Here is a 16,192-nt window from a genome sequence, read left to right as displayed (position 1 = left end):
TTATACACTTCTTATATATCATTCAAATTCTGTTATGGAAATGTTTTACTGTTTAATAATTTATATGCTTCTTATATGTTCTTCAAATTCTTTTATCAAAATGTTTTACTATTTAATAACTTACTTTATAAATACTAAATTTTAATTTTTTTCCCTTGCACCCAGTGAGCGAAGCCACTGGATAATCAGCTAGTCTTTAAATAAAAATAAAATTGTTCGTAATTTGGATAGAACCTAAAAAGGAGATCTATGTGTAGTATATAGGCTACTGTGTGCATTGTGGCATTGGTGCAATTGATAAACAGTTAATGGAAATAATTTATGGATTTTATTTATTCTGTTTGAGTACTTATTCTTTTTAAACATCCTAAGTTTCTTCTCTTGTCTTTCTTTAGCATATTATTGGCACTAGAGTGTGTAAAACATGAATCCTGGCTTAATCAATATCAATGTGGAGTTTACATGTTCTCCCCATGTCTGGGCAGATTTTCTTGGAATACTCTACTCTCCACACCCTTGCACTTTAAGAGACTGTTAATTGACTGTGTGTGAGTGAGTCTGTTCAGATGTAGACTGGTATTTCATCCAGGGGTAGATCCTACCTAAGAACGTATGTAACTCATGGCCTGTAATAGAAAAACTGTGTTCAGAAAATGGATGAACAGGCAGCATATTTTGCACTGTATGTACATAAGAAGCTTGACTGCGTTGGATTGGCACCCTATCCAGGACTGGTTACTTCAGTATAGTTGTCATTCAGTACCCTGAATTGAAATAAGTAGTTACAAAAAATGGAAGGATAGACAGATAGATAAGGAGGTAAAGGAGGAGTATGTCATTATGCAAGTGTAGCAGGATAAAATAAGTGTCAATTTATTTGTCATGTCATTAACAAATAATTCCAATTGTGAAGAATCCCAATCTGAAATATTGCACTTCTAACATTCTTTTTTTTCTATTCAATACCGAAATTAACTTTAATAAAGTTGGTCCTTTTGTATATTATCAAAGCACAATAATCATATACACAGAAACATCTTTTCAAATCAGCTTTGGATTCTCATATGTAATTCAATCTAGCGGAATGTTTTTGTTGTAACTACTTGAGGATATTCTTTTATTTCAATGTATGCTTTGTTTTTTTAACTATGCCTATTCGATGTTTTAGGAAAATTAAGTTACTGCAGTGACATGTTCTGTCTTAGTCATGGGACAAAGGACAAATTCCAAGATAAAAAAAAAGTTTTCATAAGATATTAAGGAGAAGAAAATGCAGTCCTGAGATCTTAGTACTTGATTTGTTCCAGGGAGAAAGACAGGAATTTCTCATTATCTCGCCTTATTTTCATTCCTGCTCAAAAAGCAGAGGGCCCTCCCAGAGCATCCATTGGCTCCTGCATTTAGAGGGAAGGAGATTTAAACCCTGAAGAGTGCTGGAGGAAAACAGAGAGGCTAACTGACACTTACTCTCAGCCACTGATCTTTGGCTCAGCAACAGGTGTTTAAAAAAAGTTCATTTTTAAAAGACAAAACAATTTACCCTTCCAGCTGCAAGACAATTATCTTATCATCAGAAATTATAAAGGTAAGAATGACATGCATTCCGTTTTTATTGTGTCTAACTGAATGTGAGGCAGGGAAAGGAAGAATCCAAACAACCCAGAAATAGAAACAATAAACAGTTATTACCAGCTTGTGGAAATCTAAAATATTCTCTTCTCCTAAATGTGATTTTTCAACTTCTACTTTTTGATAGCCTTTATTTTCAAATATAGACAAACATATGAATGCATGCATCTTATTTATATTGCTGCAAGTTGTGTTTGTTACATGTGTTTTCTTTTTTAATGTAAGATCATTTTCAGAGAATTAAAATTTGCTTGAAATATGAAAGAGATTTCACTAAAGAAATGGAATTTTAATATGCAATGCAAACAGTAGGTATTACATGTATATTTTCTTAATGTTATAAAATATTTAGCATATTTTGTTACTTTGTTTTATAGTCTATCTATCTATCTATCTATCTATCTATCTATCTATCTATCTATCTATCTATCTATCTATCTATATACTTTATATAGTGCCTTATCTATCTATCTATCTATCTATCTATCTATCTATCTATCTATCTATCTATCTATCTATCTATCTATCATCAAGGTGGCCCACTCATTTTAATTTATTTATTTAACTGAAACAAAAGAATCTGTATGCAATTTAACTATCTCAAAGTACTTTCCCAGTAAAAATAACTTTTCTTTGTTCAACAATCCTTTAGTCTAACTTGTACAACTGGTATATGTAAGTGCAATTTAAGCAAAAAATAACCATTATATGCCCTAAAATTGATCAGGGGCAGCAGCCCGTTTTAATAAATAAGAAGAAGAGGAGTGTTACTGTAAGTACTTTACTTATGTAAGTAATAACAGCAATGCAGAACACCACTGTTTTATTTTCCAGTAGCATATCTAAATAAAAAGTCACTTGCAAGACTTTACATTGAACTTTTTTGAACTTTTGCCTGCTTTAACTGAATTTTGTATCTGTAAATTGTGAATCCTCTTAAGTGCATTCTGTGAACAAAATCTAAATCTTAAAGTATACTGTAATGAAATAAATTTAAAAGTTATAATTATATCTTTAATTTTTTTAAGGCAAATGGTCTGAGAATTCTTTAATACTGCAATACTGCTTTGTAATTATGCTATTTGAATATCTTAAATTTCATACCATCAGCAGCCAGAACTTACCACATATAATTACTCAATTTTTGACCTCATGTAAAGAACTTTTTCCCTAAGACACTACAATGTGCTGTGAACAAAGCAGGCACAGATGTGAATGAATGATCGAGGTTAAGCACCAAAGTGCTTCATTGTGAATATCTGGCCATATCAGGTTAGAAATACTTCTCAAGGGATTAAGTGAGTATCAGCTTTTGGCATCTTGGCCACAGCATTCTCCAGGGCTCAGGATCAAATCCAGCAGTAGAGAAGGCAGTGTTCAGACAGAAGGCTTTTTTTTCCTTGTTGTTTTGACTATTTACTGTTTATGCAATGCCAGTAACCATTAAAGGAAATGTAAGAATACCATAAATAGCACAGAAGACAGGGTCATAAACTCCAAATTACCAATTGTAGAATCATTTTATGTATATTTTTAAACATAAAAACCAGTCAGAACAACTACTTTCTGTATAATTTAGAAAGAATAAATGCATATTATTGTTGTAAGTTTTCCATCCATTCATCCTTTATTGATCCCCGTGGATTGATGTTGCATTACACGATACAAATCCTAATAGCACAAGTTAATCTGTTTGTATAATACATCATAATTGAGCGCACTTTGAGCTGCACCTACATAAATTTTACTTTGCCTTTTTTAAGGCTACATTTTAAAGTCTCTAGGCAAGTCTAAGGAGATATATAAAACCAATAATTTTGAAAAGAGCATTTTAATATGATATCTTTCCTGATTTGTTCAGCTTTTTCACCACTAAAAATATCTATATATATTTTAAAAAAATAGATTGCATACCACCTGATTTTTTTTACAGAACTAGTGGTAATATTGTGATTATGTTGTATTATGTATACATGTATTGCATACATTTAAATACAATTCATTAATATAATAGATTAGAGTAGGAATGCTTGCTGTCCTTCTTTCTTCTTCTTGATTCTTTATTTGACATCCAGTAATTCTTCTTCTGTTCTTGTGCCTTCGTTTCTCTAACAAAGACACCCTAAATGCAGGGGAGTACGTTCCACATCATCTAGTGACTCTATTCTAAATCTCTCCATTAGATGGCTTTGCAGTCACAGGGTCTCTTGTTGTGTGGTAAATAAGAAGTTCCCCTGTCAGCGTTTTCCTTTCACCCCTGGGCAGCCTCTAAAGAACTGAAGGCTCATCACTGGAATTCCAGTGTCTTCAGACATTAAAAAGCTCAGTCTGTATTCAAAGAGTGACCGTGTCAGTCACCCAGAGCTACAATGCAGAACACCTATTGAGTTGGCCGCAGAGAAATCTTTCTTGCCCATTGAATAGAAAGGTTTCCCAGAGTTCATACGAAAGTGTCTTCTTGCATTTTTGTTTGTTTTACTCGTTTTTCTAAAATCAAATTGTATGTTATTCTTTACACCTTCACAGTTTTATTAGTTCTGACAAATAAAGCTGTATAAACATAGTCTAAGGCGAATATAAGTCAGCTACTTTCATTTGTTACACTCTGACACGGTACCTTCATCAAAGACTACTAGATGTGTTGAAATTAAAAACAAAAAGAACAAAAAATATTCAGTTAAAATGCCACACTACATATTGCCAATTCCATGGTAAAAAAACAGTGCTGCAGGCCAACGTGGAGCAGTGCCAGCCCGAAGATCATGCAACTCATAATCACTTCTCTATAATTTATGTTATGATTTTCAAACAGATGCACTTTGTGCAATTTCTAGTATATTATGATGCTCTCCTGATGAGGAGTGTCTTGGTGCAAAATAACAGGTATTTCATTCAAATTTCTTGGAATCCCATGGGGAAAAATCCAAATTTATGAATGTATTCAGTGCTCCTTACAGATTATAAAATTCAAAACAAATAATTTGTTGTTTCTACCGTTCCATCACACAAAGAAAATGGGCTGTTTAGTCAACCTCCTTTACTTTGTCTTACTCATCATTTTCACCACTGCGCTATACTTACCATATTTCCAGTCAATTGAAATATCACAACCAAGGTCATTTGGCATCGTGCCTGGTGTTGGCTCTTAGCTTGCATCTGATGGACGGGTTCAGAGAATGGAGGAACAGATGGATGGTTACTTGGTTTGGCAAGATCTAATACTTACAGAGCTCTTGCTCCTTTTAAGTGAAATTCTCAGTTTCAAAAATAAGTAACTTGTGTTATGTTTTCATTTTTACAATACATATCTGAACAACTATGATATCATAAGGAAAAACAATTTTTTAGTGAGATATATTTCGAGTTTTGTGCATCTTGTTAGTAACAATATAAGGAGAAATTGTTGATCACTAGAAAGTGTGAAAAACAACACATATAAAGTGTGGAAGAAACATCTCTTTTGTCCACTAGTTAGAACTGACAGCAAACAAGAAGAACAAAAATGCTGGAAGGAAAGGTCTAAATTAAAGGAGTAGATGAAAAGTTAAAACAAAGATGTGTATGTAATGGCTGCAATAATGGTTATGTCAGATTGTGTATGTGTATATAGTTCTCTGCATTATTTCAGCATTTTTTCATAGATTTGTTTAGAAGGTATCCATTTAGTCTCTGTCTCCTTTGTTATCACATATGCTTATTGTTAGCCGGATTGGTGATGCTAAAACTGACACCCCAGCGGTTTGTTCTGTGTGAGTCTGTTCACCCTGTGATGTTCTGGCACTCCGTCCAGGGACTGTTCCTGTCTTGCACCCGATACTTGCTTGGGGTGGGCTCAGCCTCCCCCTGACCCTTCTCCTGATAAGTGGGTTGCAAGGATGGATTAATGCAGGAGTTGGCAACTATTTTTTAAGGGGGGCCACATGAGAAAAACAGCTTGTTGAGAAGGGCCGAACACATTCTGTCAACTGTGACATTATGGTAAATATGTTGTTTTTCTTTTTCTCACCATAATAAAATGAATATAGACCACATATTCACAGGTTTTGTTTGAATCATTGAACCATGGAACATACGCACACTATAGCATGCCTTTTAACACAATCTATAATTGTTTAAACCAAAAATACTAAATAAGAAATACATTTTACTGCATTAACAACTGATGAAGTATTTTACTGTCTCTGCAACTTTGACAACGTTCTTTGAAAAATTAAGGCTTTGTTGAGCTTCACTCTAATGCACTAAAGTCAGATAGACAGATGGTGATCACTGAGAGAAGATCTGTACCTGGATTTGTTCAGTTTCTTTACTGAGGACGTCTGTTCACATGTGTATGTTGATCCAAACAGGACAAGCATTTTCTGAGCTAGTCTTCTCAAGTGTGGGAAATTCTCCTTTTTGAGAGAATTGTAGAATGTCAGTAATGGCGCTGACTTGATGTGATCTGCCAACAATGCATCAGACTGCAAGTCTATAATTTCAAATTGTACCTCACTGGGGGGCACTGTCCACATCACATGTAAAAGATGGTGAACATTTCAGTTTCCACTGCTTTGAAGTCTTTAAATTGCCTGGAAAACCCACCATGCAGTGTCCGGAAGATGGCTGCTTATCAGTTAAACTGATCAGTAGATAGATTCCTCCCTCTCAGTGTGGGAAGATGTGTCAATGTGTTCCTCTCTATTTGTTCAGGGAGAAGCAGCAGTTTCCTCATGAAGGCCTTGACTATGCTGTGTATATCATGTGCAAAAAGACTTTTGCCTTGTAATTTTGTATTCAGTTCATTCATATGTGCAGTCACATCAACAGCAAATGCTAAATCTGATAGCCACTCAGTGCGGCTTAGTTCAGGGTTGGGTTTTCCTTTCATTTGACAAAACTCCTAAATTTCTGACATCTGATCCCATGCCTGTTTGAGCACTTTACCCAAGCTTAGCCACCTGGCAGTTGTGTGGTAGCCCAGATCAGTGTGATCAGTCTCCATGCTCCTCCAACAACATAAGAAACTGTCTGAAATTTAAAGTCCTAGCCCTGATGAAATTTACAATATTTATTACGACATCAACCACATGATTAATTTTCAACATTGATTACATAGCACTGCTTGGTGAATAGTACAATGTAAAAATAGGACTTTTTAGGATAGTTTAATCTCAGCCACTTTTTCCTGCATCCTTTTTAAAAATCCAACATTTTTACCTTTCAGATTAGGAGACCCACTAGGTGTCTCACCAATTAATGTTTCCCACTGGAGTCCTAAGTTTTACATGCATGTACTGAGTTCAGCAAATAAATCCTTACTGTTGCTGTCCCTTTCGCTGATTGCATAGAAACCTGCAGTTCCTCTGTCATTTCATAGTCTTTAGTTATTCCTTTCAAAAAATCAGCAGCTGTGCTGTGCCATGAACATCACAGCTCTCATCCGAGGCCAAGGAGAAGAAGTTGACATTTTCCACCATGTGTTTCAGCTGTAGTACCAGATTCTCCGTAGTTTCTTCATTCCGCCTTGTAACTGTTTACAGTGAGAGGGACAGATGTTCATACACATCTTCTTTCTCTGGCCAGAGAATTGCCGCTGACTCCATTAAGCACTATTTGACAAATTCTCCTTCAGAAAATGGTTTGCTTCTTTTTACGGTTTTGTGAGCAAATATATGGTTGTTTTTTCTTGTTCCTTCCTTTGCTGCATGAAGCTTTATAAGAAGACTTGCCTGTTTTTGCAGTTTAGATAATTCCTCTGCATTCTTCACCTTCTGCTCTTCAGATAAATTTCTGTATTTTTCTGTGTGCTTGGTCTCGAAATGATTACTGAAGTTGTACTCTTTAAATGCAGCAATGTACTCTTTCCACACAAAATCGATAACTTTAACGCTAAACATTTGTAAAAAAAAACACGTAGGAGTCAAAGATTTGTTAAATTTCATTTTTACTGCTCATTTTTTTGTGTCTTTGTACAAAATGCAGACAGGACACAGATTAACAAAAGGGGTTGTCTTCCTTTATTCAATATAACATGAACAATCTCTGTATCACCCCTTTCTCTGATGCAATCTCTCACAGTTTCCCTCTTTTATATAGAGTCCTCTCTGATATCGATCTCCTGCAATTTCCCATACATATCCATTTTGATCTGAGTCTGTGCGGTCACATCTAGCTGTGATGAAAAGTGACACACCCAGGCAAGTGCTTGCCGTCCTGTCCATACCATCCACAGGACAGAGAGAACCAGACCATAGGGCGCATTTGCCCCACAGGCCCAGGTCTAGATTAATGGACAGATGGATGAATAGATACGTGTTCTTCTTGGCAGTCATGGTGGAACGCTTTATCTGTTGTCTAAATACATTGCGAATGCGGCAACTCATTATATAATACATGTCATCTCATAAAAGGACTGAGCTGTAGCTTGTGTGAGCAAGAAAATGAAAAAAGGAAACACTTTTGAGTGCATTTCTAAAATAAGTTTTTTTGACTTTGATCATTTTTGACTTTTGGTTTTGGTTTCACTCCATTATAGTTTAAACACTGTGCTGACAATTGCCTACTTTCTCAGTTTTGATGTAAGTCTACTGTCTTGTTTACCAGTAAAACAACTGTTCACCAAATATTTGATGTTTTAATAACAAATACATTCTCTGCTCATAGGTTCACCGCTAAATGCAGCATGACTAAAGGGGTTTTAAAATGAAAGAAAAATGGTTTTGAGGTGTACTTACAAAAAAAACTCATTCATCAAAGGAGACACTTGGAGAGATTTGTGTCAAAAACTGCCTGTGGACATGTCTATTGACATGCTTATTGCCAGCTTCTCTCTTGCCATTTCCTGAAAGTAATAAATAGACTGGTGCCATAAAATCATCTGAGCCTGTTCTAGTATATCACGTCTAAGATTTAGGCATGCTTAATTTTCTCATCTTTTGAGTCTTTCGCATTTTTTAATGATAATAATATTCTGTCCCATGCTTCCCAAGCTTATTTATAACATTGTGTCTTTGCTGCTCTACTCATGTTACTATTGTTATGCATATGTTTAAACAAAAATCTAAATTTTTTACACATTAATTGTCCGTCTTTCTTTAGCCACACTTCAGCCATGTCTCCTTGTACTCCAGCTGTCAGGCTCATGTCGGTGAACCTCACAAGTCATGAATGGCATGCCATTCAATTAAAAGCGTATCTATGAATACTGCAAAGGAGATAACGCTGTAGGAAAAGAATCACTAAAAAGCAAGTCCTTGTCTTTGAACAGCTCCTGTCATGGGTATAAATTCTCAAATCAGTTCATTGTATAGGCCGGATTCCAATTTTCCTTTGGTTTATTTTGCCTAATGGTTCATTACCTTACCTTCTATAAAGAGTGAAGTCAGTGATGTGAAGTCTTGAAGTCTAATTTAATGAAAAGCCAATTGAAACACTACAGCCTAGTTCTAATGTAATGGATTGTAAGTATAAGGTTCCTACATCAACACTCAATAATGACAATAATCATAATATGATCTTGAGTACAAAAAACCTTCTGACGTTTGTGTGAAATTTACCTCTAGTCACAAGCAGACACAAAGGAGGAGTGAACAGAAAGAGTTGTTAAATTCAATGCAATCACAAAATGATAGGGAAATCCCAGATAGTTTCACAAATAGTAATGTAATGCCAATAACAACAACTCTCTGAATTAGTGGACATTCAGATAAATTGACTCCTCCTACTACATTCAAACCATACCAGCAGGGAGGGAGCAGCTGTTTACTGTATATTTCACTATCAAGTTAACTTCACTAAGAACCTGCTAATCACTTCTCAAGTCACCAAACCACAGTTCCCTCTCACTGTCACTGTGAGCAACATCAGATAACACTCTCAAACCTGTTTAATCCAATTTGAGCTTATTGGGCTTCATGCAGAGAACCATAGATACGTGGAATAAGTAGTGTGATGGGCAGTACTACTTTGTTGACTGTCAAATTTCAACTTGATGTCATTTTGGAGAAATTAAGGAAATAGAATTGACAGGCTTTATTGACCAGAGTAGCCTGTTCTTGTCAAATTTGCTCCGAGATTCTGTTATTTATAATCAATGTTATGTGCATTGATGATGCAGATACAAATTGCAGAAATTGTATAACTATAAAAAAGTTCAGTTAAGCAATTTAAAATGTTGTCTAATACGTCAGAAAAATTTACCCAAGTTCATAAAGAGATGATCTGAGTGTATTAAATTGGGAAGACTTGAAACCAGCTTCCTTTTAAGTGATTCATCCTTCAACAACGAGAATACACAGTGGTCTTTGTGAAGACAGGCCTCCTCCTGATTTATGCTTTATAACTAAACACTGCTACCTAAAGTGAGGGAATACTCTCATATTGAGTGTGTTTGCATGCACACCTAACACCGAGATAAGGTGGGTAACCAGGTCAAGGTAGACGCCTGATTTCTTAAAAACCTCCTGCAACCACAAGGGATCACCAGAGAGCCCTACACCACAAATACAGTGAAGCTCCACATTTTATTAGGATCAAATAAAGGCTTTTTATTCTCTCCAAGTACTTTTTCCCAGTCCTTCTCTCCAGTGATCAACAACAACAATACAATATTTTGAATAACAATGCATAATGCTTCCTCCTTCTCTCCTCCAGATGAGTGTTGCCCACTGCCTCTGACTATGTAAGGCCATCTCCAAAGCACCCCTGTGAGTGTCCCTACTGGGTTTCCATACGAGGAACCACTGCATCGTGGTGTTTGGGGGATAGAACCACTCCCAACTCTCGGCTTCTGCTGGTCCCTCCATTAACAGGAAACCGAAAACAAGTATGGAGCCTCTGTCTCTCAAGATTTCTGAAATATTGATATTATTTCAACCAGGAAAATGAAAAATGCAATTGTTCATGCATTTACATCAGGAAATTTATCTTTGTGGACCCTTCCACTGCTTTTAACTCATGTTTGTTGGATGCTTGTGTGAAGCGAACATTTGTTCAGGCTAACAAAGTGCAACAGACAATGTGCACACTACAAATTCCTTAACTGCAACCTGGTTAAGGGTTTATCTAGCCACATAACTGAGTTACTCAGAAAGAAATCTATGTGTGTTATTGGTTTCTCAGAGGCCATTATCACAATATCACTAACTGGAACATTTGTAAAAATTTGATTCCTGTAAATAAATGGGTTATTAATGCTCATGTAAATGCACTAAATGAAATGATTAGGAGTTACAAACAGAGCTAAAATAAGTTGAGGCCTCCAAAATCAGCTTTTTTTTTTTAAGCCAGGAACTTCAATAGACTGCCCAAAACAAGAACATCTCAACATTTCAACTCTACCAGCAGGCTAACTAGATATGTCCAAAATAGAGAAACAGGCTTACAAGGCTGAAAATATAAACTGCTCAAAAAAATTAAAGGAACACTTTGAAAACACATCAGATCTTAATGGGAAAAAGAAATCCTCCTGGATATCTATACTGATATAGACTGGGTAATGTGTTAGGAATGAAAGGATGCCACATTGTTTGATGGAAATGAAAATGATCAACCTACAGAGCCCTGAATTCAAAGACACCCCAAAAATCAGAGTGAAAAAATTATGTGGCAGGCTAGTCCATTTTGCCAAAATTTAATTGCAGCAACTCAAAATTGTACGCAGCACTTTGTATGGGCCCTGTGTTCTTGTATACATGCCTGACAACATCGGTGCATGCTTCTAATGAGATGACAGATGGTGTTGTGGGGGATCTCCTCCCAGATCTGGACCAGGGCATCACTGAGCTCCTGGACAGTCTGAGGTGCAACCTGGTGGCATTGGATTGACCAAAACATAATGTCCCAGAGGTGTTCTATTGGATTTAGGTCAGGAAAGTGTGGTGGCCAGTCAATGGTATCAATTCCTTCATCCTCCAGGAACTGCCTGCATACTCTCACCACATGAGGCCAGGAATTGTCGTGCACCAGGAGCCACTGTACCAGCATAGGGTCTGACAATGGGTCCAAGGATTTCATCCTGATACCTAATGGCAGCCAAGGTGCCTTTGTCAAGCCTGTAGCGGTCTGTGTGACCCTCCATGGATATGCCTCCCCAGACAATCATTAACCCACCACCAAACTGCTCATGCTGAATGATGTTACAGGCAGCATAATGTTCTCCATGGCTTCTCCAGACCCTTTCACTTCTGTCACGTGCTCAGGGTGAACCTGCTCTCATCTGTAAAAGCACAGGGCACCAGTGGTGCATCTGCCAATTCTGCTATTCTATGGCGAATGCCAATGAGCTGCATGCTGCTGGGCAGTGAGCTCAGGGCCCATTAGAGGACATGGGGCCCTTGGGTCACCCTCATGAAGTCTTTCTGGTTGTTTGGTCAGAGACATTCACACCAGTGGCCTGCTGGAGGTCATTTTGTAGGGCTCTGGCAGTGCTCATCCTGTTCCTCCTTGCCCAAAGGAGCAGATACTGGTCCTGCTGATGGGTTATGGACCTTCTATGGCCCTCTCCAGCTCTCCTAGAGTAACTGCTTGTCTCCTAGAATCTCCTCCATGCCCTTGAGACTGTGCAGGGAGACACAGCAAACCTTCTGGCAATGACACGTATTGATGTGCCATCCTGGAGAAGTTGGACTACCTGTGCAACCTCTGTAGGGTCCAGGTATCGCCTCATGCTACCAGTAGTGACACTGACTGTAGCCAAATGCAAAACTAGTGAAGAAACAGTCAGAAAAGATGAGGAGGGAAAAATGTCAGTGGCCTCCACCTGTTAAACCATTCCTGTTTTGGGGGTCATCTCATTGTTGCCCCTCTAGTGCATCTGTTGTTAATTTCATTAACACCACAGCAGCTAAAAATGATTAACAACCCCCTCTGCTACTTAACTGACCAGATTAATATCCCATAAATTTCATTGACTTTATGCTATACTCTGATTAAAAAGTGTTCCTTTAATTCTTTTGAGCAGTATATTTTAAAGTCTCAAAATATCCTAAGATGTCTCTCAAGGGAGAAAAACTATGAAAACTCTAGCTTGTAGAGACTCTCTGAAGTGAAGAATCTTTATTGATGAAAATATATATTTAAAATGCTCCAAAGAGTAAAAAGTAGTTGCCCAAATGGCAATCAAAAGTAAACTAGTCCCATGTACAATCCAAATGGAGGATCCAAAGACAAAAGCAGAAACAGTCACAAAAATTAGAAAATCCAAAATGAAAAAAGGTAATACTTACAGATTTCCAACAAACTCTCTCTTGGTCAGTTAACTGCTACTGAGATGTTTTTATGGCTCAATAAATAGCGAGGGTGACGTCATGGTGGCCCCAACTCTTGGGGTTTCATCCACAAAGCATAAAGCAACAAAAGAGAACAATACTTCATACACAGATACCGAACTAAACATAAACATAATACATTATATAAAAACCTAAAAAAATGCTTTGGAAAAAAACAGAAAAATATATAAACAATGCAAGCCAGGAAAAACCCTGTCAAAAATATAACACTCAAAGGATGAAACCCTCACTAAATTGATAGGGACGATATAGACAATCTTTTCAATTGCACTCTAAAGTGAGAATCTGTACCAGCAATGGTGATGTCATGCTTGTGTTTTTAGAATAGCTATGTGGAGCTCCCTGAAAGCCACAACATTTTTGTGCATAATGAGTGGCTGTGTTGTGGGAGACTGATTTTCTTCACTTGTTTTTTTAACCTCTTAGGGGTGGTGGTTGGGGGATCAGCAAGCAAAAGTTTCCTCCTTCTAAGGACAGCACCTACCACAGTCCTCAGAGCATGTATTCTAACCTTCTGTAATTAAAATAATTGCCTGTCAGACAACTGTCAAAGGCTGCCACAGATGGAGATGAAAAAGGTTTCTGGGCCTGATTGTTTAATTAAGTTTGAAAACTGCCCCATGCTGGAGGCAATGGGCAGTCAGTCTCATTAGTGGAGCAGGTATAACACTGAGAACTGTGGCTTAGATGGGAAACTGATCAAATAAGACCAAAGTTAATAAAAAAAAAAAAAACTGCCATTGATGCACATTGAGGGCAAAGACATCAGATTTTCACTAAGAGGATTGTTTTTCCACATTGAAAATGTTTAATCTTTTGAAAGTTACCATTGGAGTACACTGGATCTACTGATTGAACAGAACACCCATTATTTTTCCCCCTTGTTTAATTTTTTTTTCCTTTCTGAAAGTCACAGTACAATTACCAAATTGGCACTTACTATGTGCATATAGGCTGCATATTCTTCTCTCAAATATAATATAAAGTTACAATAAGAAATATGCAACCTCCATAGATTGTAAGGATTCAATAAGGAAAGTTTTTTCAAAGAGCTAGATTTTGCTTTGAATAACTTCTTTATCAGTTGAGTTATACAAAAAATCAACAAAGAAAATGTGTGAGTAACAGGATATATCATTTATATAGATATGTAACAATTATTCAGTTCCTATGTAATGCAGTATTGCTGTTTTTAAAACATTCTGCTACTTTTTCTTGGCTAAAAGTGGAGCTAAAACATAATTAAGCCCTTGGGAATTCAATAATGATCCTTAATTGGCTTCATCTGTGATGCATATATAAACCCCATCCACGGAGGTGTTGAAGTAGCTTTCATAAAAGCTGAGAGAGGAAATGATTTCATTGTACCTGAAGGGCATTGATATAAGAAGATCTCCCAAATATTTAACACTCCATGAGGCACCACTGGGAGCATTATAAGGAAGTTTAAAACTTGTTGCCACATCTGCAAATCTGCCTGGCCGAGGGAGAAAGTCTTAAACAACTTAGTCAGGACAACCATGAAAAAAAACCCTTGTTGCTGCAAAACACCTACAGGTTGAACCAATGAAGGCCGGGATGAGTGCTTCAGTGGTAACTACAAGACAAGCACTGAATAAGCAAGGACTTCATGGCCACACTCCACTTTTGTCCATAAAGAACAATAAAAGTTGACTAGAATATGCCAGGAGAAAAAAAAAAATAAATTAAAGTGGAACTGTTTGGAAAAAATGAACCACCAGTATATCTGGCATAAGAAAGGTTAGGCTTTTGACCAAAAGGATACCATACCCACAGCCAAGCATGGAGGTGGGTCACTGATGGTGAGGGAACATTTTTCAGCTGTAACATGGATTTCCAGAAATACCTTGCCATTTTAAAGAGGAATGGGATGCCTTCTGTTCAGCAATTGAATCTTGGTGATCGTTGTCCAACAAGACAATGATCCCAAGAACACCTCCATGTTAACCAAAGCTTGGATGATAAATAGATCCTGGAATGTGCCAGAGTAGCCTTCTCAGTCCCCAGATTTAAACCCCATTGAAAATCTTTGGTGGGATTTAAAGAAGGCAGTTGCAGCACGGAAGCCATCATACATCAAAGAGCTGGAGGCTTTTACACATGAATAATGGGCAATGGTTCCAACAAAGAGGTGTAAGAAGCTTGTCAGCACTTACCAAGAATGGTTATTAGAAGTTATATGCCTAAGGGATGCTGGAGCTTGGGGTTGAATAATAGTGCACTTGCACATTTATGAAAAGAGTTACATTTTTAATTTGAACTCAGACTTAAGTCAATTTTTGTTCTCAAAATAACTCAAAATGTGTCAGTAAATATTTTTGCTGTTTAATGAGGCTTTTTGTCACATTTTCATTAACCTTGATTCATATCACTATAATATCTTTCTGATTGAAACTGTAGATGCTAAAAGGAGTCTTTACAGTGACAGGCTTTTCTGTATGTACTAACCTCCCAGACATAAGTGTTTTATTTAGGGTTAATGTGTCTAAAATGATGATTTAAAAAGTGTGGTCATTCAGTTTTATTTATTGTACCGAATCCACTGAATTCTACTGATGGGCTAAAATGGTGTGTATAGGCAAATCATAGCATTTGTTTTGAATCATATTAAAATATTAAAATAAAAATAAGGATCTGTTTTGTAGAACAACATGTGCATGTGTTCAGTTTTATTAAGTGTACAGTTTGCACCTTATCTCCTGTGGAAGATCAAAGGTTGTGCAGCCCCCTCACCCGAACACAGACAGGCATAGAGACACAAGTCCAAGCACACGCTTTCATTTCTTTTCTTTTTAGCACCACCTAATATCGCTCAGTCCCTTCTCTCTCTTTCTTCTTATCTCTTTCTTTCTCTTCTCTGCCGCCTCCACTCCTCTGTGCAAGCTTTGTCCTCCTCCTCCCGACTCTGGCTCACCGAGTCCTGCCTGCTGGCCCCTTTTATAAGGCACCCGGAAGTGTTCCAGATGCTCATTGATGCATTTCTGGCAGCACTTGCAGGTGTGGTAGAAGAGCTGCCGAGAAGGGATCAGCAATTGCTGCAGCACCCCCTGGCAGCGCCCACGGATCCCAATAGGGCTGTATGAAACTCCAATTCCCATGGAGTCCTGCGGGAGTCCAAGGTACCGTTGCAACCCAGAGGGGGCTGCCACCCAGTGCTCCGGGGGATTTAATGCACTGTCCATGCTTCCTCCCCTGGTCCTTTCATTGTGGAGGTGTACTGGCTGGGCAAGGGCGCCTGCCATCCACCACACTCCATATTTTCATGGATATTC

The 16,192-nt window shown here is 37.4% G+C and overlaps 1 protein-coding gene across 12 annotated transcripts in view; it reads left to right on the top strand.

Moving 5' to 3' along the window:
- The first annotated feature begins 1,432 nt into the window (after positions 1 to 1,432).
- The window catches only part of LOC120514820 (tenascin-N-like), a 142,991-nt gene continuing 128,231 nt past the window's right edge, over positions 1,433 to 16,192 (top strand). For 5 of the 12 annotated variants that reach the window (XM_039735405.1, XM_039735402.1, XM_039735401.1 and 2 more), the window contains exon 1: positions 1,435 to 1,585. The gene's annotated coding sequence lies outside the window, so the exon portion shown is untranslated. Of the gene's footprint in view, positions 1,586 to 16,192 lie in introns of all 12 variants that reach the window. The other 7 variants (XM_039735399.1, XM_039735398.1, XM_039735400.1 and 4 more) reach the window with 3 other exon arrangements.

The sequence above is a fragment of the Polypterus senegalus genome, chromosome 14, assembly GCF_016835505.1.
Source record: "Polypterus senegalus isolate Bchr_013 chromosome 14, ASM1683550v1, whole genome shotgun sequence".
Classification (NCBI taxonomy): Eukaryota; Metazoa; Chordata; class Cladistia; order Polypteriformes; family Polypteridae; genus Polypterus; species Polypterus senegalus.
The sequence above is the reverse complement of the archived record's forward strand: the minus strand, read 5'-3'. Positions and strand labels throughout refer to the sequence as shown.